The sequence below is a fragment of the Bufo bufo genome, chromosome 2 (assembly GCF_905171765.1).
Source record: "Bufo bufo chromosome 2, aBufBuf1.1, whole genome shotgun sequence".
In the NCBI taxonomy this organism is placed as follows: Eukaryota; Metazoa; Chordata; class Amphibia; order Anura; family Bufonidae; genus Bufo; species Bufo bufo.
Genome location: NC_053390.1, coordinates 676,104,205 through 676,127,848, shown reverse-complemented (window position 1 = coordinate 676,127,848; position 23,644 = coordinate 676,104,205). Strand labels below are relative to the sequence as shown.

At 48.1% G+C, this 23,644-nt stretch overlaps 1 long non-coding RNA gene across 1 annotated transcript; it reads right to left on the bottom strand.

Annotated features, from left to right (window-relative positions):
- Nucleotides 1-743: 743 nt before the first annotated feature.
- On the bottom strand, nucleotides 744-23,440 carry LOC120990095. Its single transcript, XR_005776370.1, has 3 exons — nucleotides 23,308-23,440; nucleotides 5,633-5,639; nucleotides 744-754 (listed from the first exon to the last, which is right to left on the bottom strand). It is a non-coding gene; the product is annotated as an uncharacterized LOC120990095 (long non-coding RNA).
- Nucleotides 23,441-23,644: the final 204 nt, after the last annotated feature.

Below are 23,644 nucleotides of genomic sequence, written 5' to 3'. Positions count from 1 at the left end.
CACAGGCTGCCACAACACCCTCCACACCTTTACATAAACCTGGCTACCAGAATCTCCGGGAAATAAGATCCACGGTGGATCTGCTCCCAGGGTGTCCCGCAAGGACAGTATCATGATGTTTCTTTAACACCTTGTGCTGAAGCCCAGAAGGAATAAACAACCTCCCTGGAGGACAGGAATCAGGTGCCTCACCTTGAGCTTACAACCCCTCGCCTCAAGTTCAGGATAAAGGGCGGAAACCACCACCCCATCAGCCAAAATCAGAGCAGTATCCTCCGAATCCCCCCCCCCCCATCCAGGAAAACTACGGGACAAAGCATCCGCCCTGATGCTTTTGACCCCAGGGCGATAAGTGACCACAAAATTAAATCTGGTAAAAAACAATGACCATCTGGCCTGCTTTGGGTTCAGACGCTTCACCGATTGCAGGTAAGTCAGATTCTTATCATCAGTAATTACTGTAATGGGATGAATCGCTTCTTCTAACCAATGACGCCATTCTTCAAAGGCCAATTTAATGGCCAGCAACTCTTTATTACCAACATCATAATTTCTTTCGGCAGAAGAGAGTTTTTTTTGGAAAAAAAAAGCACAAGGGCGCCAATTTGCCAGGAGAAGGCCCCTGCGACAAAACTGCTCTGACTCCCACTTCTGACGCGTCAACCTCCACAATGATAGGCTGAGACACATCAGGTTGCACCAGAATGGGAGCAGAAGCTAAACATTTCTTTATTGCAGAAAAAGCATGTAATGCCTCTTCAGACCAGACTGAGAAATCCACATCTTTCTAGGTCATATCGGTCAAAGGCTTGACAACAGTAGAATAATTCAGGATAAATTTCTGTAGTAATTAGTAAACCCCAAAAACCGCATCAGCGCTATCTGATTCTCAGGTTGATCCCAGTCCAATACTGCACGGACCTTTTCGGGATCCATACGAAAACCTGAAGAAGAAAGCAGGTAACCCAGAAACTGCAGCTCCTGAACAGAAAGCAAACATTTTTCTAACTTAGCATATAACTTATTCTCCCGGAGGATCAGTAATACTTGTCTTAAATGATCCTGATGAGTTTCCATATCAGGCGAGTAAATTAGTATGTCATCGAGGTAAATAACAACAAACCTCCCCACCAAATGATAAAAAATGTCATTGATAAAGTGCTGAAAGACCGCCGGGGCATTAGTCAACCCAAAGGGCATGACCAAGTTCTCGAAGTGACCCTCAGGGGTATTAAAGGCCGTCTTCCATTCGTCCCCTTCCCTGATTTTTATCAGATTATAAGCCCCTCTTAAATTTAACTTGGAAAACACCTTGGCTCCGACAATCTGATCGAATAAATCTGGGATCAAGGTAAGGGGATAAGGATCACGGACAGTGATACGATTTAGCTTCCGGAAGTCTAAACACGGTCTAAGGGTCCCATCTTTTTTTTTTAACAAAAAAGAAGCCGGAAGCCACCGATGACTTAGATGGTCTAATATGTCCGTTTGCCAAACTCTCGGTAATATACTCTCGCATAGCTACTCTTTCGGGTTGGGAAAGATTATACAACCGAGACTTTGGCAATTTAGCTCCAGGAATAAGGTTGACCGGACAATCATACTCTCGGTGAGGGGGTAACTCCTGATCTCCACCCTCAGAGAATACGTCAGAAAAATCAGAAAGAAATGGGGGTAACACTTTAGTGGATACCACAGAAAGTGACTCGCCGAGAAATCACTCCAATTACTGATCTGTCTTGCTTGTCAATCTATGGTAGGATTATATCTGGTCAACCATGGTAAACCTAGCACTAGAGGGGCAGGCAAACCCTTCAGTACAAAACAAGAAATGGACTCAACATGGGAATCACCCACCCTCAAATGAATATCATGCACCATATGAGTCAGACACTTTTGCGAGAGAGTGGCGGAATCAATAGCAAACACAGATATCCCCTTGTTTAATGCGCTTGTTTTAAAACCTTGACTGAACGAACTGATAGTCCACAAGGTTAACCCCTGACCCACTGTCAACAAATACTTCCAATTCAATATTTTCGGAGTCTAGCGCCACCATGGCAGGCAGGAGAAATCGGGTGCTATCGGTAAAAGACAAAAATACCTTCTCCAACTCCCCACCCACACTGCAAAGAGTAAGAGAACTAGACCCATTAGTTACAACCTTTTTTTTTCTTCTTTTTCACCTTGAGGTTTAATAAAAGGATGTTAATAAAATGTCCTTCTTTACCACAGAAGAAACAAAGTCTTCTCTGAACCCTGAAGTTCCTATTACCAGGGCATGAAGAGACCTGTCCCAATTGCATAGGCTCATCACCAGACATGAGCTTGAGTGTCTCTGTACCCCATGGGACAGAAGAGGCTGTTTCCCCATATGGTAGTGCATTCCGAGTGAGGGGAACCTTGCACCTCTCTCCCAGTCGTCTATCAATCCGTACGGCCAGGGACATAGCTGCCTGCAAAGAATCAGGGTTTCCGTCGAATGCCAGGGTGTCTTTTAGTCTCTCAGACAGCCCTTGGCAGAATTGACTATGGAGTGCTGGGTGATTCCACTCCGAATCAGTCGCCCATCTCCTGAATTCAGAGCAATATGACTCTGCAGAATGTTCTCCCTGACTCAAACTACGCAACTTAGATTCGGCCAGAGGAACCCGGTCTTGGTCATCATAAATAAGGCCCAGGGCTCTGAAAAATTCATCCACCAATCGGAGGGATTGGGAACCGATCGGTAGAAAAAAAGGCCCAGGACTGAGCATCACCTTTCAGCAGAAAAATAATAATCCCCACTCTTTGATTTTCTTCCCCAGAGGAGAGCGGACGCAGTCGAAAATACAGTTTACAAGATTCTCTGAACCAAACAAAATTATCACTCCCCCAGAAAACCTATCTGGGAGGGCGACTTTAGGTTCAAGACTGCCCTGGGACCCACTAACGGAACCAGACACCTGAGAATTCTGAAACTGTGCAACTGAATTACGGAGGTCAGCTACCTCCAAAGATAATCCCTGCATGCGATCCACCAGTGCATTAACAGTATCCATATCTGCACAAAGCAAGGAAAATATTGACGGTAGGGGCGGTTGATAATGTCCGGCAAGTGGGGATAAGAGGAACACCAAGTAAACAAACAGCAACAGGTAAACAGACTAGGCCCCAAAGCTAGGGAGGAGGGAATGGTAACCTCCTAACAATCCCTGAGTGTCGCGGCCTATGGAGCCACCTTGCATTGGTGTCCGCATGGGGGTCCAGGTTGTTTTGGTATTTTTCCATCTTTGCTGCGGCAGGTAAGTGTTTGATGTTCAGTTGTTACACTGTTTTCTTACCTGCTGTGCAGTTGCTGCATTGACTTTCTCCCTGTCAGCTACTGGGCCACTGGAGATGCCTTTCATCCGTGGTGATGGATGAACAGGAGGTCTCTGCCCTGTCACGATGTTGAGGGCGATGCAGGGATTCCTAGACTTCTAGGTTCGTGGGTATGAGCCCCCTTACCATTGAAGGCGGCTCATACAGCCAGGAGACTAGGGCTATTTTAGGGAAGCTTTAGGAGGTGACCAGCTCCCTTTTCCCTGTCTATGGCCTAGTATTTGGTGACATTGTACGGTGGGGAGTTTCCCCCACTCCCCACCTTGACACTGAGCCTCTCCCTGACTGCTGACAGTATGAGCAAGTCCTGATGGTAAACAAACTCATACGCTGGAACCTAAGCCCTGCTGACACTGTTGCAAACCCTAACTTAGGGAGTGGAGAATGAGACAGCTGGTACCTTCCACCGTGAAGGGACCAGCGTCTCCCTGAGACCTAGAAACAACACACACACACAAAGGAGAAAACAGGAGGACTTAGCTTGAGATGAGCGGGAAGTAGAGGATCCACAAACAACCAGTATAGAACTCCAGAAGGAAAATATCAACCTCAAAGTCAGCAGTAAGAGGCGGACTTAAATAGAGCCTCTAAACAGCTAACGAGCAGAACCTGTGGAGAGGTGGGATCCTGCCCACAACAAACAGAAAGGAAACACAGAAAGACCTGTCAGATAGACTCACGTGCTGCAAGTATATCTGATCTTCTCATATCTCTCACAGGGCAGGCAGTGACACCTGGGCTGTAATGGATGACAGATACAGTAGCCTAGACTTGGGCCCGAGTCTGACTACTATGTCCATCCTCCACTACAGTCCATGCCTCATTGCCCAGCTATGCCTTTCTCAGCACGCCAGATGTAGTGACATCATCGCACCTGCTAGGCTGAGTAGAAGAACCCACAACCCTTGCCCTGTGCTCTCTTCTACTCAGCCCAGCAGGCATGAGAACATCACTGCATCGCGCCTGATGGGGAGAGCAGATTGTGCTCTGTTCATCGAGGGAACAGGGCTAAGTGAGTATTACATTTTTTTATTTTTTTATTAATGCAACAGGGGCATAACTACTGCAAGGAAGCAGCACTATTGGCACGGGGGCACTAAGGGTGCAAAACTACCCTTTGCCCCCTTTTTCCCCCAAGTGAGAATTTTACTGTTTGGGGGCACAACTACCATGGGAGTGCTAAGAGGGTATAAGAGGACTCTTTGTGGGGGCACAAAGAGGACATTCTACTATGTAGTGGCACAAAGGGGGTATGACTACTATATGTTGTCACAAAGGGGACATTCTACTGTGTGGGGACACTAAGGTGGCATAACTACTATGTGGGGCACTAAGAGGGCTTAACTACTGTGTGGGGGAACTAAGGGGGCATAACTAATGTGTGGAGCAGTAAGAGGCCTTTCTACTGCGTGGGCACACAAAGGGGGCATGACTGCTATATGGGGCACTGAGGGGACTTTCTACTGTGTAGATGCGCTAAGGTGCATAACTACAGTGTGGGTAAACTAAGGGAGCATTCTACTGTGTGGGAGTACAAAGAGGGCATGATTACTATATGGGGCACTAAGGAGACATTCTACAGTATTATGTTGGGGCACTAAGGGTGAATACAGGGCCCAGATGGCATACTGTAAAGTAACCTATTAACTCCTCCTCCTGTCCAGCACTGGACTAGCCGTTTGAAGGTGGGTTGTGGGGAAGCTGATTGGGGGCAATCAAAAATTTGCTATGGGGGCCCAGTCTTTTCTAGTTACGCCCCTGGTGATAAGTGAATGCATGCGATTAAGACTAGAGATGTCCCGAACTATTCGCCGGCGAACAGTTCCCGGCGAACATCGCTTGTTCACGTTCACCGCGGCGGGCGAACATATGCGATGTTTGGTCGCCCCCTATACGTCATCATTGAGCAAACTTTGACCCTGTACCTCACAGTCAGCAGACACATTCCAGCCAATCAGCATACCCTCCCTCCGAGACCCTCCCACCTCCTATCAAAAAGCAAGGACAGCATCCATCTTAGATTCATTCTGAAGCTGCAGTGTTAGTTAGAGCAGGGAGAGTGCTGCTGCTGCTGAATTAATAGGGAAATCGTTAGCAAGGCCAGTGTTCTGTGTCCACTACAGTCCTCAAATACTCATCTTCTGTAAGGACAGCGTCCTAACAGCACCCCAAAAAGCCCTTTTTAGGGCTGGTACATCAGTCTGCTTTTTTTTTTTTTATATATATATATACACTGCTCAAAAAAATAAAGGGAACACTTAAACAACACAATGTAACTCCAAGTCAATCACACTTCTGTGAAATCAATCTGTCCACTTAGGAAGCAACACTGAGTGACAATCAATTTCACATGCTGTTGTGCAAATGGGATAGACAACAGGTGGAAATTATAGGCAAATAGCCAGACACCCCCAATAAAGGAGTGGTTCTGCAGGTGGTGACCTGACCACTTCTCAGTTCCTATGCTTCCTGGCTGATGTTTTGGTCACTTTTGAATGCTGGCGGTGCTTTCACTCTAGTGGTAGCATGAGACGGAGTCTACAACCCACACAAGTGGCTCAGGTAGTGCAGCTTATCCAGGATGGCACATCAATGCGAGCTGTGGCAAGAAGGTTTGCTGTGTCTGTCAGCGTAGTGTCCAGAGCATGGAGGCGCTACCAGGAGACAGGCCAGTACATCAGGAGACGTGGAGGAGGGCAACAACCCAGCAGCAGGACCGCTACCTCCGCCTTTGTGCAAGGAGGAACAGGAGGAGCACTGCCAGAGCCCTGCAAAATGACCTCCAGCAGGCCACAAATGTGCATGTGTCTGCTCAAATGGTCAGAAACAGACTCCATAAGGGTGATATGAGGGCCCGACGTCCACAGGTGGGGGTTGTGCTTACAGCCCAACACCGTGCAGGACGTTTGGCATTTGCCAGAAAACACCAAGATTGGCAAATTCGCCACTGGCGCCCTGTGCTCTTCACAGATGAAAGCAGGTTCACACTGAGCACATGTGACAGACGTGACAGAGTCTGGAGACGCTGTGGAGAACGTTCTGCTGCCTGCAACATCCTCCAGCATGACCGGTTTGGCATTGGGTCAGTAATGGTGTGGGGTGGCATTTCTTTGGAGGGCCGCACAGCCCTCCATGTGCTCGCCAGAGGTAGCCTGACTGCCATTAGGTACCGAGATGAGATCCTCAGACCCCTTGTGAGACTATATGCTGGTGCGGTTGGTCCTAGGTTCCTCCTAATGCAAGACAATGCTAGACCTCATGTGGCTGGAGTGTGTCAGCAGTTCCTGCAAGACGAAGGCATTGATGCTATGGACTGGCCCGCCCGTTCCCCAGACCTGAATCCAATTGAGCACATCTGGGAAATCATGTCTCGCTCTATCCACCAATGTCACGTTGCACCACAGACTGTCCAGGAGTTGGCAGATGCTTTAGTCCAGGTCTAGGAGGAGATCCCTCAGGAGACCGTCCGCCACCTCATCAGGAGCATGCACAGGCGTTGTAGGGAGGTCATACAGGCACGTGGAGGCCACACACACTACTGAGCCTCATTTTGACTTGTTTTAAGGACATTACATCAAAGTTGGATCAGCCTGTAGTGTGTTTTTCCACTTTAATTTTGAGGGTGACTCCAAATCCAGACCTCCATGGGTTAAAGAATTTGATTTCCATTTTTTTTTTTGTGTGATTTTGTTGTCAGCACATTCAACTATGTAAAGAACAAAGTATTTCAGAAGAATATTTAATTAATTCAGATCTAGGATGTGTTATTTTTGTGTTCCCTTTATTTTTTTGAGCAGTGTGTATATATATATATATATATATATATATATATATATTGCAGTTGCCTGCCTGTGTGTGAGAGGCCACAGGCCCACAGACTGTACTGTGTGCACACCACTCATATCGGGTGGCACAGTACCTTGCAGATAAAAAAGTCATTTAATTTTTTCTCTGTAATATAATTGCAGTTGCCTGCCAGTGTGTGTCAGGCCCACTGACTGTACTGTGCCCACTGCCAGTGCCCACCACTCATATCGGGTGGCACAGTACCTTGCAGATAAAAAAGTCATTTAATTTTTTCTCTGTAATATAATTGCAGTTGCCTGCCAGTGAGTGTCAGGCCCACAGACTGTACTGTGCCCACTGCCCACCACTCATATCGGGTGGCACAGAACCTTGCACGCATAGTACCACTAATCTAAAAAAAAATGACAGGCAGAGGCAGGCCACCCGCAGGGGCCGTCGTGGTTGTGGTGCTGTGATTTCCTTTGGCCCTAGAATAATGCCCAGTGTTCAGAGGCCACATACCCTGAACTCAAAAAGTTCTGAGGACATAGTTGACTAGCTTACACAGGACACCCAATCTTCTACAGCTTCCACTCGGAACCTTGACACACCATCCTCCTCCAGCTCAGCTTCGGGCACCTCTCAAGTTACCACTCGCCCGCCCGCCGCCGCCACCACCAACACTAGCACCACAGCCGCTTCACTTGATCTGTCAGAGGAGTTATTTACACATCAGTTGGAAGAAATGAGTGATGCGCAACCATTATTGCCAGAGGATGTAGATAACAGGGATATGTCTCAGTCAGGCAGCATTACACACATGGACGTACGGTGTGATGATGATGATGTTGTACCCGCTGCTGCTTCCTTTGCTGAGTTGTCAGATACAAGTGAAGCGGTTGATGCTGACGATGTGTCCGTGGATGTCACGTGGGTGCCCGCTCGAAGAGAAGAACAGGGGGAAAGTTCAGATGGGGAGACAGAGAGGAGGAGGAGACGAGTTGAAAGCAGGGGGAGGTCGTCGGAAGGAACTAGTGGCACAGTCAGACAGCATGTATCGGCACCCGGGGTCAGCCAGACAGCACGCCAATCAACGCATGCTGTTGCCACCACCAGAATGCCGTCATTGTAAAGCTCAGCAGTGTGGCATTTTTTTTGTGTGTCTGCCTCTGATAACAGCGATGCCATTTGCAACCTGTGCCAAAAGAAACTGAGTCGTGGGAAGTCCAACACCCACCTAGGTACTACTGCTTTGCGAAGGCACATGATCTCACATCACAAACGCCTATGGGATCAACACATGATGAGTACAAGCAGCACAGAAACTCAAAGCCACCATCCTCCTCCTGGTCCAGCATCTTAAGCCATGTCAACCACTGCTGTCCTCCTTGCCCCCTCTCAACCACCCGCCACTCCGCCTCTCACCTTCAGCAGTTCCTGCTCATCTGCCCACAGTCAGGTGTCTGTCAAGGAAATGTTTGAGCGTAAGAAGCCAATGTCACAGTCACCCCCTTGCCCGGCGTCTGACAGCTGGCTTGTTGGAACTCTTAGCCCGCCAGCTTTTACCATACAAGCTAGTGGAGTCTGAGGCCTTTAAAAAATTTGTAGCTATTGGGACACCGCAGTGGAAGGTACCCGGCCGTAAAAAAAATTCACAAAAGGCAATCCCCAACCTGTACTCTATTGTGGAAAAGGAAGTCATGGCATGTCTGGCACACAGTGTTGGGGCAAGGGTCCATCTGACCACTGATACCTGGTGTGCAAAGCACGGTCAGGGCAGGTATATCACCTACACTGCGTATTGGGTAAACCTGCTGACGGCTGCCAAGCATTGAATGCGTGGCTCTGCAGAGGAGTTGGTGACACCGCCACGACTTGCAGGCAGGCCTGCTGCCATCTCCTCTACTCCTCCTACTCCATCCTCTTCGCTAACCTCCTCGGCTGAGTCCTCTTCTGCTGCTGCGTCTTGCTCCACATCAACGGCACCCCCCCAGCTCCCCAGGGGCTATTCCACATCCCGGATACGACAGTGTCACGCCGTCTTGGGGTTGACTTGCCTGAAAGCAGAGAGTCACACCGGACCAACACTCCTGTCCACCCTGAACGCACAGGTGGATCAGTGGCTGACCCCGCACCAACTGGAGATCGGCAAAGTGGTGTGTGACAACGGAAGCAATTTGTTGGCGGCATTGAATTTGGGCAAGTTGACACATGTGCCGTGCATGGCACATGTGTTGAATCTGATCGTACAACTCTTTGTGCATAAATACCCAGGCTTGCAGGACGTCCTCAAGCAGGCCAGGAAGGTGTGTGGCCACTTCAGGCGTTCCTACACGGCCATGGCGCACTTTTCCGATATTCAGCGGCGAAACAACGTGCCAGTGAGGCGCTTGATTTGCGACAGCCCGACACGTTGGAATTCAACACTCCTAATGTTCGACCACCTGCTCCAACAAGAAAAAGCCGTCAACGAGTATTTGTATGACCGGGGTGCTAGGACAGCCTCTGCAGAGCTGGGTATTTTTTGGCCGCGTTACTGAACGCTCATGCACAATGGCTGTAGGCTCATGCGTCCTTTTGCGGAGGTGACAAACCTGGTCAGTCAAACCCAAGGCAACATCATCAACCTCATCCCATATGCCTTTTTTCTGGAGCGTGCCCTGCGAAGTGCTGGATCAGGCCGTAGATGAGCATGAAGAGGAAGAGTTGTGGTCACCATCACCACCAGAAGCAGCTTTGTCGTCGTCGATTGCTGGACCTGCGGCAACGCAGAGAGAGGAGTCTGAAGAAGAGGAGTCAGAGGAGGAAGGTGGCTTTGAGGAGGTGGAAGACCAACCACAGCAGGCGTCCCAGGGGGCTTGTTGTCACCTTTCGGGGACCCTTGGTGTTGTACGTGGCTCGGTGGAGGAAGAGACCTTCAATGACGTCAGTGAGGACAAGGAACGGGACATGGCTAGCTTGGTATCCAACCTTGTGCAAATGGGGAGTTTGCGGTTGTGCAAATGGACTGTTTGCGGTTGTTTGCGGTGCCTTAAACGGGGAGTTTGGTCTGTCACTGTGAAGCGGGCGTAACCCTTACACTCCCTGATCGATACAACATCATACCTGATCGTATACACACACTGGATGTTTTAAAGCACGTTATTCCAAACAATTTAGGAAATTTAGGTGATTTATGCCCTTTATAGATTAAAACCAAACTCTGCGTCAACTACGTAATTTTCCGCCTATTGAAGTCTATGGCGGTTCGCCCGGTTCGCCCATTCGCGAATGGAAAATTTTATGTTCGTGACCTCTCTAATCATGACATAACATGACACAAATTATGCATCTGTGTTTTTTTTTCAGATCCATGATATATCAACCATAGCCTACTGGGGGCCCAGTATCACACTGTGGCACACCAGAGGAAATGATCCTTCAGGCTCATCCTCCAACCAAATAGAACTTTTATTTGGCCACATTTGTTATCATTGCACACATAGATTATGTAGTCAGTACAGGCTAATAGATTATAGTGAACAAATTTACATATTGTGTATAATTTTATATTTTGCGATGCATTTTTAATACGTTAGGTTAAAATAAGTTTATGCAGCAACCAGGTAAGTCAGCATCTGCAAATGCAAATATGATAAAAGAACAAGGCAAATAAGGGTGCACTGAAAAGGACATAGACAGGGGCGTGCGCAGATCTCATGGGGCCCATAGAAAAACCACCTAGTTTCCTAGTATGTTTGCGTTGATCACTTTCAGCCAATGTGAAACGCAAAGTGTGATACCCAAGATTTATGACAAATTTAGGTGTTTTTTTTATTACACAGAATACATTTTATTAAAAAATATATGTAATAAACAAAGTCACTCCCGCCTCACCCACTTTATCCAATTTCTGCGTTGGAAAAACTGGATCAGGTGTTTCATAAATAAGGTATCTCTATAAAGCTCTATGTCTGCAGCTTCCCTTAATGTGTATTATCAAACTGTCTGCCTCCACTAGGGGGAGCTCAGTGCATAGGAATTTATACTGAGATTGGCTCAGATGGAATCAAAATGGATATTCACTCTCAATAAGTTGTACCTAATGGCCTGAATGAGGATAAAAGTTTTATTCCTTTTCTATGTGTCAGTTTGTTGGTGAATTTGTACAATGTTTTTGATGGGCCTCTGTAGTTTTTGATTATGAATTTTTGTAATGTACATTGGTTATAGTTTTTGTAGATCCACCAGCATATATAATATTCTATGACTGATTTTGGATATCTTTCTCATGGGATCCAGAAGGTGGCGCTAAAATAACAAGAACAAGCCTGTGAAGATGGTCAGTGGATATACCGTACTTTATATTTTCTTTTAATTTTATTTTCTACTTTGTATCGTTATTTATTTATTTTTGTGTTGTGTAATATATCACTATGGATGTTTTGTATTATCAAAAAAGCACATGCCTTATGCATTTTTAAATTAAGTGCATTTTTTATCTATTATGTTTTGATATATGCACTATGATATATTTATATTTTTATTATGTATTTAAATGTTTTATCCTACTTTTGCACTTTAAAGGGATTCTGTCACCAGTTTTCAACCCTGTCAGCTAAACATATGCTGATGTTCAGGGCCTCATCAGGATTCCTAATGTGTGCTTCTAAATGTCATCTGTGGGCTTATTTAGCTAAAAAAACAGCTTTTACTAACCTGTCAGTCAAACAAATAAGGTGCCCAAGGGGATGTGAAGCGATGCCAGGTGCCGGCCGCACCCGCCGCCGTTCTTGCCCAGCGCCGCCTTTCCGGACTTCTGCGCCGCCTCCTAATCCTCTGTGCCGCCTCTCGCTCTCCCTCCCTCCCCCCTCCTCCTGCTGTAAGATCTCGCGTGTGCACACAGGCCTCTGCCTGATGCGCCCGTGCGGACTTCTCCATTTGGCTTCCTCCAGCGAAGTGCGCATGCGCCCGGCACTTCGCTCAACCCCTGTATGCGCGAGATCTTACAGCAGCAGGAGGAGGGGGGAGGGAGGGAGAGCGAGAGGTAGCACAGAGGATTAGGAGGCGGCGCAGAAGTCTGGAAAGGCGGCGCTGGGCACGAAGGCGGCGGGTGCGGCCGTCACCTGGCATCTCTTCACATCCCCTTGGGCACCTTATTTGTTTGACTGACAGGTTAGTAAAAGCTGTTTTTTAGCTAAATAAGCCCACAGATGACATTTATAAGCCCACATTAGGAATCCTGATGAGGCCCTGAACATCAGCATATGTTTAGCTGACAGGGGTCAAACCTGGTGACAGAATCCCTTTAAGCTGTATCGTAATATTGAAACAGGGTTTCTGTTTTTTTGGGTTTATGTATTTTAGTATTTCTAGCATCAGAAGTGCCGCCGTTTACTCATAGATAATTCATGCAGTCACAAAAATTGTTGTTTGCCTGCAGCAGATCATGTTGTGCAGCGAGCAGGCGCTTCCTTCCTGACAATCTGCTGCTGAATAGTCCCGTGTAAAAGGACCTTTAGTATTACTGCACTTGTGTGTGTCCCTCTGCAATGTTTCTTAAATATACTTTAGGAATTTTCTCAATAAATTAATGTTTTTATTTATATTTTGGCCTAGTGCTTTCTTTGTGGGTTTGCTATACATAGATGCGGCACTAGCCGCATCTATGCCGGCCCTATTGTTTGTTTGTATATAGAAAACAAGATGGCAGGGGGATGACTTAATACCAATCTGTATCTATTCATACCCAGGACTGGCAGCATGACAAGCGTAAATCATCTACGTCTAGAGAAAATAAGGTTTGTACACCAACATAGAAGATGGTTCTTTACGGTAAGAGCAGTGAGACTATGGAACTCTCTGCCTGAGGAGGTGGTGATGGGGAGTTCACTAAAAGAGTTCAAGAGAGGCCTGGATGTATTTCTGGAGTGTAATAATATTTCATGTTATAGTTACTAGATTTCTGTACAGCTATCAGTGACTGACGCCTATCTATGTATACACACTTACACAGAGAATGCTATCAATCACTGATAACACCTCCCCCGTGTACAGTGAAGTCAAAAATAGCAGGGATTTAAATGTATAAATTACAAGTTTTACTGAATGTTTTACCACAAAACTATATACCTGTATTATCTTCTCAGCTTCTCCTGCTGTATGACATGCTGCTGCAGATTGCATTTTGTGGTGGCAGATTCAGTTTGAAGCAATAGTGTACCTATACAGCCGGTTGCATCTGAATGAGCCTGTTAATCTCATTGAAAGGCTGTTGTAACCAGGTGCTAGTTGCCCCACTAACCCAGTTGCCTCTTGTGTGAACTGTGTCCGCCAGAATCCTTCTAGCCATGAATATTACTCAGAGTCAAAAAGATGCTTTCTGTACAGTCTTACCCCCTTACAGATATGAAAGTGGACAACTGTTTAAAGGAGGTATCCCATGCAAAAAATGAAAATCAGATATCAAATAGTACATGACAATCTCTTTCTAACGAAGCTAGAACTTGTCAGTGTCCCTGACATGGATCTAACTCCCCCATTCATTTCTCTAATTCCTCTGCTGAAACGACGCATATTTAAAGCTGGTGTAACATTTATCATGGGTGTGTACTTTCTTCTGTATCTCCCTATCACAGCTCAGGGGGCATGTCCCTTAGGGCTCATTCACACGAACGTGTGTTGCCCGTTGCCGTATTGTGGACCGCATTTACGGATCCGCAATACACGAGCACTGTTCCGTGTGCATTACGCATCACGGATGCGGACCCATTAACGAATGGGTCCGCAAATCCGGAGATGCGGAACGGTGCGGACCGGAATAACGGAACGGAGTGCTTCCTGAGGTTCCGTTCCTTGCCTCCGCACCGCAAAGAGAAAGAACTTGCTCTATCTTTTTGAGGAACGAACGGATCGCGGACACATTTAAGTGAATGGGTCCACGATCCCCATGCAGCTGTCCCACGGTCGGTGCACGTGCATTGCGCCCCTAAGGCTGCGTTCACACGGGCGAGATTTCCGCGCGGGTGCAATGCGGTAGGTGAACGCATTGCACCCGCACTGAATCTGGACCCATTCATTTCAATGGGGCTGTTCAGATGAGCGATGATTTTCACGCATCACTTATGCGTTGCGTGAAAATCGCAGCATGCTCTATATTCTGCGTTTTTCACGCAACGCAGGCCCCATAGAAGTGAATGGGGTTGCGTGAAAATCGCATGCATCCGCACGCACGGTTGCTAGGTGACTGTCTATACACTGTATTATTTTCCCTTATAACATGGTTATAAGGGAAAATAATAGCATTCTGAATACAGAATGCTTAGTAGAAGGTCAATTGAGGGTTAAAAAATAAAAAAAATTAACTCACCTTGTCCTCTTGTTCGCGTAGTTCTCCCGGTCTTTAGTTCTTTAAAAAGATGAACTATGGGCTAAAGGACCTTTGATGACGTAAGATCACATGCTCCAATCACATGGTCCATCACCGCGGTGATGGACCATGTGATTGGAGCATGTGATCTGACGTCACCAAAGGTCCTTTAGCCCATAGTTCATCTTTTGAGAAGTAAAGAAGAGACCGGGACTTACGCGAACAAACGGAGAAGGTGAGTTAATTTTTTTAATTTTTTTTAACCCTCAACTGATCACCTACTATGCATTCTGTTTTCAGAATGCTATTATTTTCCCTTATAACCATGTTATAAGGGAAAATAATAACATCTACACAACACCAATCCCAAACCTGAACTTCTGTGAAGAAGTTCGGGTCTGGGTACCACAGTCGGTTTTTTATCACGCGCGTGCAAAACACATTGCACACGCACGATAAAAACTGAACATCGGAACGCAATCGCAGTCAAAACTGACTGCAATTGCATTCCTACTCGCGCGGGTTTGCCGCAACACACCGGGACGCATCCGGAACTAATCCGGACACGCTCGTGTGAACCCAGCCTAACAGGGGTGGATTGGCCACCCGAGCCCTCTTCATGGACACCAGCCTTGAACATAATGATCTAAAGCACTAAGCACCATCAGGCACTTATGCACCTGGCCTGCAGCTGCAGGTGCCCTCCTGAACTTAACTGTATCACCAGCCTCAGGACGGTGAGACAGTTGAATACTGTTCAGCAGTATTTTGTGCTGCACTGTATTATTTGCTTCTGCTTAGGCAGTATTTTGTGTTGCACTGTGCTATTTGGTACTGTTTTTCTGTTTGTATTAAGGTTGGCTCTTTTTTGGGGGGATTGGATTATCGTTAATTTCTAACGATAATTTGTTTTCCCTTAGTCCTAACAGCAGCACAGATGGGGTTAACTGCCCCTGTGGACTGGTAGGACCGGCGGAATTTTTAATGAGACCAAGAACCAATAAACGATCTTCAGCTCCCTGAAAGGGAGGAGATCGCCCCCCAGCCCACCGTGTTTTTAACAAGCATAATGTATTTTAGGGTGGGATATTTGTGTGCTGCTGTTAGGACTAAGGGAAAACAAATTATCGTTAGAAATTAACGATTCCCTTACGTCCTACCAGCAGCACAGATGGGGAGATAGCAAGAAGAATCCCCTAGGGAGGGTCCTCATGCCTGGCAGAACTAAGAACAGTCTGCCCAAAAGCCAAAAACTCTGCCATCCTAGCATCTATCCTATAATGGGAGATGAAGGTTGACTCAGAGCTCCAGGAGGCCGCCTTACAGATCAACTCTAAGGGGAGGAGTCTTCTCTCCGCAACCGAGGTGGAGACAGCCCTAGTAGAATGGGCTCTCACAAACTCCGGAGGATCTAGGGATTGGGAGACGAAAGCTTCCATAATGGCCTCCTTGATCCAGCGACTAATGGTAGCTTTAGACGCTTTATGGCCTTTAGACTTACCGGCAAACAGGATAAGGAGATTCTCGTCTATCCTGAATTCTCTAGATCTATCCACATAGATCTGGAGGCATCTTGAAATATCCAGCGGGTCTCTAGCTGGAGTATCAGAGGAGGAGGCTGTAAACAAAACTGGTAAAGAGATTACCTGATTGATATTCTGGAAAGTAGGCACCTTAGGCCTGAAGTATGGTAAAAACTTCAGGAGTACTCTATCCTGTAGAAAAATAATGTACGGGTGAACTGCAGAGAAAGCCTGCAATTCAGAAATTCTTTTGGCTGAAGCTATAGCCAGAAGAAAGACCATCTTTAAAGTCAAATATTTGAAATTTACCTCCTCCAAGGGCTCGAAGGGGGGAGATGCTAGCCCCCTGAGCACTACTGAAAGATCCCACTGGGGGATAGGTTTCAGTATAGTAGGCTTTAGTCTTTCAGCTCCCTTCAGGAAGCGTTTGATGAGTGGGTCCCGAGAATGTGGCCTGTTGAGACAGGCCGAGATGGCACAAACCTGTACTTTCAAGGTAGCTGGAGATAGGCCTCTATCTAATCCATCTTGAAGAAATTGAAGTATCGCAGGAAGGGGCGGATCTGCGGACGCCACCTGTCTGGAATCACACCATGCCACGAAGATTCTCATGATCCTGGAGTAGGCCTTCTTTGTAGACTCTGCTCGGGAATGCGACAAAGTTCTCAGGACCGACTCGGAAAGCCCTTCTATATTGGGAAGGGACTGATCAACCTCCAGGCTGTCAGGTTGAACCTGTGCAGATCTGGGCAGAGGTGAGTGTCCCACGACACCAGGGTCTGCTCCGGGGGGAGTCTCCAATATTGTCCCCGACTCATCTGAATGAGTTGGGTAAACCAGGATCTTCTGGGCCAAAATGGTATGATGGCTATTACCGAGGCCTGATCCTGACGGATTTTCATCAATACCCTCGGTATCATGGAAAAGGGAGGGAAGATGTAAGCCAGCCCGAACCTCCACGGTATTGACAGAGCATCTATCGCCAGGGGGTTGTCTTCCCTGTAGAGGGAACAGAACCTCATCACCTTGGCGTTGAACCTGGTTGCCATGAGATCCACTTCTGGCATACCCCATCTGTGAACTAGCTGCCTGAAGATCTCCGGATGCAGAGACCACTCCATGGTCGGTAATCCTCGACTTAAGCGGTCCGCTATCATATTGAGGGAGCCTCGAATATGAACGGCAGATAGATGGGAAAGGTTCAGCTCTGCCCACCGAAGAATCACCCCGATCTCTGACAGAAGGGGCAATGATCTTGTGCCTCCCTGTTTGTTTATATAGAGAACTGCAGTCATATTGTCTGACTGGACTTTCACTGCTTTGCCCCGGATCTGAAGGCGCAAAGTGAAGGAGGGCTAGCCGGATAGCTCGCATCTCGCGAAGATTGGAGGAAAGATGCCGCTCCAGAGGAGACCAAGATCCCTGAATTGGGGATCCGTCCAGGTGAGCGCCCCAGCCTACAAGGGACGCGTCTGTAGTCAATATGACCCAAGCTGGTTGGGTCATAGACTTCCCTGCTGGTAGCTGAAACCACCATCTGAGGGAATTTCGGGTTTGACCGGACAGGGAGCACAGGGAATCTAGCCCCGCAGGGCTGCCGTTCCATAGGTGTAAGACCTCCGACTGAAGAGGACGGAGGTGCCATAGCGCCCAAGGGACCGCATCCGCAGCCGCTGACATGAGCCCCAGCATCTTCATGAGAGTCCGGATAGAGACTCGACGAGGGACATAAAGGACCTTTGCCAGGTCCTGAATCCGCGCTCTCCTTTCTGGAGTCAACCGGAGGGACATCTCCACAGAGTCGACCACGAATCCTAAGTAATGGATTGAAGTTGATGGGCTCACATTCGACTTCTGCCAGTTGATAATCCAGCCTAGGCGGAAGAGAAAAGAGATTGCGACCTGAAGATGGTGGGTAAGGATCGGAACTGAAGAGGCTATGAAAAGCCAATCGTCCAGATAAGGAATAATAGTCAGTCCTTGAAGTCTCAAAGCTGCCACCACCGACACCACCACCTTGGTGAAGATAAGGGGGGCAGAAGAGATTCCGAAGGGAAGCGCGGCGAACTGAAAGTGCCTGCGAACCCCTGATATCTGGACCGCGATCCTGAGGAGTTTCCGGGACGCGGAATGGATCGGAATGTGAAGATACGCATCTTTGAGGTCCAGAGTAGCCATGACATCCCCAGGGTTGAGGATATGGCTGACTGACCTTATGGTTTCCATGCGAAACCTTGTTTTCCTTATAAATCGATTGAGAAATCTCAAGTCGATGATCATCCGGAGATCTCCCGTCTTTTTGGGAACCAGGAACACCGGTGAATAAATCCCTAGGCCCCTCTCCCCTGCCGGCACCTCCTCTAGGGCTCCCTTGGAAATGTAGTCCTGAATGTAAGCTTCTAGGACCACTTGTTTGGCAGACCCGAAGTTTCGTGTGGTGATGAATCTCTCTGGGGGGAGAGAGATAAGATCTACCCGGTACCCGAGGGAAACTATGTCCTGGACCCAGGGGTCTGCAATCAACCGGCTCCAAGAGTCTTTGAAATGGGTAAGACGACCCCCCACGGGAATCTGGGGGAGGGGTACGGGAAAATCTAGGGGAGATACTGCAGGGGCAGCAGGGCTTATCCAAGAGCCTCGAAGAGGCCCATAGTCAGGAGGGCTTTGCCTCCCTGGTGGGTTTACGGGAGCGTCTCGAATATTTACGAGATGGTCCCCCCCAATCTCTGCGCCTAGACTGCTGCCCTGGACGACCTCCGCCTTTCTTCTCCTGTCTGGGGCGTCCCCGAAAGGGCTGCTGGGGGAGGCTCTTCCCCTTTTTATCGGAGAGCCCCTCCATTATCTTGTCCAATTAGGACCCGAATAGCCTATCCGGTTCGAAGGGGAGCCCACAAAGATTGAACTTGGACGCGTTATCCGCGATCCAAGGCTTCAGCCAGAGTGGTCTGCGGGCAGCCGAAACTAGGGCCATAGTTTTGGCGGCCAGCTTCAGCTGCATCTGGGTAGAATCGACCAGGAAGTCCATGGCCAGATTGGCCGACTTGAAGGCTGCCAGGATATCATCCCTTGATACACTCTGATCAACGTCCGTCTGGATACTGTTAAGTTTAGAGCGTAAATAGGCGGCTACCTCCGTGGCCGCAATAGAAGTTGATGCGGAGGCAGCAGCCGCCACGTAACTCCTCCTAAGGGTGCACTCTACCCTCCGATCTAGAGGGTCCTGCAGACTAGACCCATCGTCTGCAGGAACTAGAGTGCGCCGGGACAACTTGGCAATAGCCATGTCCACCCTGGGAACGGAACCCCACGATTCCACCAAGGGTTTAGCCATCGGGTACATCAGTTTGAATTTTCTAGTGAGAACTGGACCCTTCTCAGGCTTTCTCCATTCCGTGCGCATCACGGAGAGAAGGGTCTCATCCGCTCTAAAGACACGCTGTGTCCGTCCGGCGGGATCGGAGGACTCCCCCATGTCAACATCATGGTCACCCGACCTGATGGACTTAAGTAACTTCTGCGTCTTTTCTGGAGGAAAAAAGCAAGAAGTAGATTCTTCTTCCTCAGAAGAAGAAGACCCTGGAGAACAGGGGGTAGGTCTTTCGACCGGTGCGACGACCTCCATGGGAGTCTGAGAGGGTCCTGGTAGCCTCTCATTCAGCAGCCGCACCACTCCCTTAATGGAGTCGTCCACGTATGTCTTCGTCCACTGAAACATTTCCTGCATCGTGGGTTCCGTGGATGCCGTGCGACAACTCTCACATCTAGAGTACGGACAGCTGTCATCTAAGGGGGTGTTGCATTCGTAACACGCCAGATGCTTCCTCTTGGCCCCAGCTTTACGCTGATCCGGATCCTTAGGGGAAGCCATAGTTCTGTAATTAGAAAGAACACAGGTCATAACACCTACAATTTTACCTGGAGGTGGAGAAACAAGACCTTATGGGGGCCCACCAGCACTAGCAGAAATAGAGCTGTAAAAGAGGAAACCACAATCCCAAGCCAAGCAATACAAAATATCTCAAGGCACAGGGAACTCTGGAGCTAACTTGTGAAAGCGACGCAACCAGAGCACTGACTGACAGGCTCTGGGCGCTTAAGAGGAGGAAGCCCCGCCCCATGGGCGGGGCCTCAATCGTAATTAGCCCAGAGGGATAAACAGAGCCTAAACAGGCTCAGCAAGCCCTAAATGTCTCCCCCACCTAATCCTGGATCCCAGGGAGAGAAAGGGAGAAAGCTTTTAATAGAAGCAGTGAGGTTTTACCCTCACGGCATCGCTATGAAAAAACCGGAAGTGACGTAGCGCACCTAGTGCGCGTCACTTCCGGAGATGGCGGCGCCCATAGCGCCGCAACATGCGGCGAGAGAACGGACGGGATACCGCAGCACTCGATTGTAAGAAGAGGGGAGGGAACACCCCCCTCCCCGACAGTACCCCAGCGGCACCCGACGGCCATAGCGCCGCTCACATGCGGCGAGGGAGGACGGGATACCAAGCTGGATACAAGGAGAGGGGAGGGGACACCCCTCACCCTGACGGTACCCCAAATAGAACGCCGACCAGCCTATAATAAAGGCAATAAGAGGCCATAGAGCAAACTTTAGATTTAAGAAAAATAGCCCCTAGAACTCTTCAGCTCCCAGAGGGGGAGCGACACCGCCAGTCCACCTGTCCAGAGGACAGAAAAAAACACGGTGGGCTGGGGGGCGATCTCCTCCCTTTCAGGGAGCTGAAGATCGTTTATTGGTTCTTGGGCTCATTAAAAATTCCGCCGGTCCTACCAGTCCACAGGGGCAGTTAACCCCATCTGTGCTGCTGGTAGGACGTAAGGGAATTTGGGTTTTTACCAGGTTTTCTGTTATGCTGGGGTAGTATTTTGTGCTGCACTAGGTTATGCCTGCTTCTGTTGTCTCTGCCTACGTGTATTGGCCCTGCCTACTTGTGTTTCCCCTCCTGCTGCCAATTTGGAACCGCCTACAACATGAGGCCACTTTTCGTTTTTTTTTTCCAGGGCCACGTTAAGCCCCCAGTCTGCCCGTGGCCCCTAATGTCTGCAAAGTTTCCTTAATGTCTATTATGTTGGCATATACTCTGATAATTTTGTCAACTAAGTCAATTAACTAGTAGTATGCAAGAGGGTGTACCAAACGAGACCTTGAAAATATGTTATAAATGGCCTTGGAGTTTTTGGGTGATACCTGCCTTGTAAATCTAAAATTCTATGCCACACATCTAGCCACAGTTATTGCCATGTAGTGGTCCCTATAGTCTGGGGATGTAGCCTGTCTTCAGCTGGATTTTTCAACTGATAAGGGGGTCTCATGAAGGACTAGATTGCAAAGCTTCAGACCATTTTGTTTAGATTAGATATCCCACAAATGGAAAAAAAAAACTCTAGATCAGATGGCACAAACATCTTCTGATGAACCTTCAAAAAAGGGCTGATTCCTGACACCAGATTTCCATCAGTAGTGGCAAGATGAACAGAGGCCTGGCTCTGTTTAGTAGCGCAGAAGGACTATCCCTTGGAATTAATGACAATTTCTCCCAATTGGGCTTTCTTTAATGTTCTTTTGAATTCAGTTATTCTGCAGCTACTACCAGAATTTGTGATGAGGGGGCTGAGATGAGAATAACCTTTTAAGTGGTGGCTGGAGTTTATGGAAACAATGTCACTCGCTGTGCTTGCAGCTTACCTAGCTCCTATTAACTTCTTTGTTTTTTAACCTTACTTTAGTGGTTTATTTGCCGGCAGTGAGATCCAAGCCCTCTTCTGCAGAGCTGTACTAGAGATCTATCTGTCTGGTACTTAGGTCTATGCCTGGGTTTCTTTCAAAAGTGGCCTCCCGGTTAGGGCTCATGCACACGGCCGTGGCTGTATTTCGGCCCGCAATCAGCGGGTCCGCAATACATGGGCACCAGCCGTGTGCACCCCGCATCACGGATGCGGACCCATTCACTTGAATGGGTCTGCAATCCAGGATATGGGGTGCGGAACAGGGGCACGGATCGGAAGCCCACGGAAGCACTATAAAGTGCTCTCATGGGTTCTCAGTCCGTGCCTTCACACCGCAAAAAAGTAGTGCAGACAGTCGGATGCGGACCCCATTCAAGTGAATAGGTCCGCGATCCGCATGCGGCGGACCCACGGTCCTGCCTGTGCATGCATCCGGCCGGCACACGTTCGTGTTCATGAGCCCTTTGGCACACACCAAGAAATCTACCTGGACTTTGTTCAGACCGTGAGAATGAGGAGCAAATCTTCACTCCCTGGATATCAGATCTGTACTATGGTACCTGGACAGAGATAAGGATTTCGGGTAAGGAACAAAGGGAGAAAACCAAGGAAGAGCACCTCAGCTATATGGATCAGTGTTACTAATTTGAAGGAGTTGCTTCCCCACTACAAATAAAAAGCCCAGTCAGATCCACCCAAGTTTACTGGGTTCAATTTTGGGAGTGCTGCCATTTATTTCTATTTTATTTAAAGGAGTTATCCAACCCCTGATATGCCCGGGCACCTCACACACAATGTACTTACCTCGCTTCTCAAGCCCTCACAGCCGCTGCTGCATCTCCCTGTTGCGCAGATGAAAACATCCAGCTTCGGGGGGCAGCCAATAGGAGGCGGTGATGGGTGACGCTAGGGAGTCTTGTCCCTGTTGCGGCCTGCTATTGGCTGCCCCCCCCCCCATTACATGTTTTTATTTGTGCGACGGGGAGATGCAGCAGCGACTGTGCGGGCTTCAGAAGCAATGCGGGTGCCGGGGAGCGAGGTAAGTACATTGTGTGTGAGGGGCCTGGGCATATGGGCCCTTTAAAGAATAGCCATCCCCCCCCCTTCGTCCAGATCTGTAAACGCAGGCTCTAGCTCCTTCCATCTTTGTCAATGTCCGATTTGACATCACCGCAATCACTGGCCGCAGCAGAGACCGGACCCCATTGTGTCACGTGACCATTTGTCATTATGTAAGGGGAGCCAGTCACCACCACGGCCAGTGATTGGCTGTGGCGATGTCAAATCGGATGTGGACATGGATGGAGCCCAGCAGAAGATCGCAGGGAGCCAGTGCCAGGAAGCAGGTAGTCATTTTCCCTGTACAGGGAAGGGATTTACTGGCTAGTACCCCTGATATATTTTTTTTATGGTATAGTGATGTGTATATATATAATATACACACACAGACACAAACTGTCAGTTTAATTTAATACAACCAGACTTGGAATGATTAATATTTTATTTCACCATAAAAAAAAAAAAAGAACAAAGTTGAATTGAATGTAATGACATGTAAAGCAATCAATGCCAGTCCAGATCCAAGGTTCTCATGTTACCCATAATGTTCCATCGAAAATGGACTCACTTTGAGAACCACTGATCTAGATTAAGATTTCCAGGACAGGTCAGTCCTTGAACAAGGCGTTCTTCTAGAATAACATGTCCACAGCCAAACTAAATCTTCACCTTGTTGTGTGGGAAAAACATAAAAGCACTGTGGTCTCCGAACCAATGTGTCTCCACTGATCTACTGATCTACTGATCAGATTATCGTGTTTTACAGTCTTGGGCTACTTTCACACATCCGGCAGAGGATCCCAATACCGGAATTAAACGGATCCGTTTTG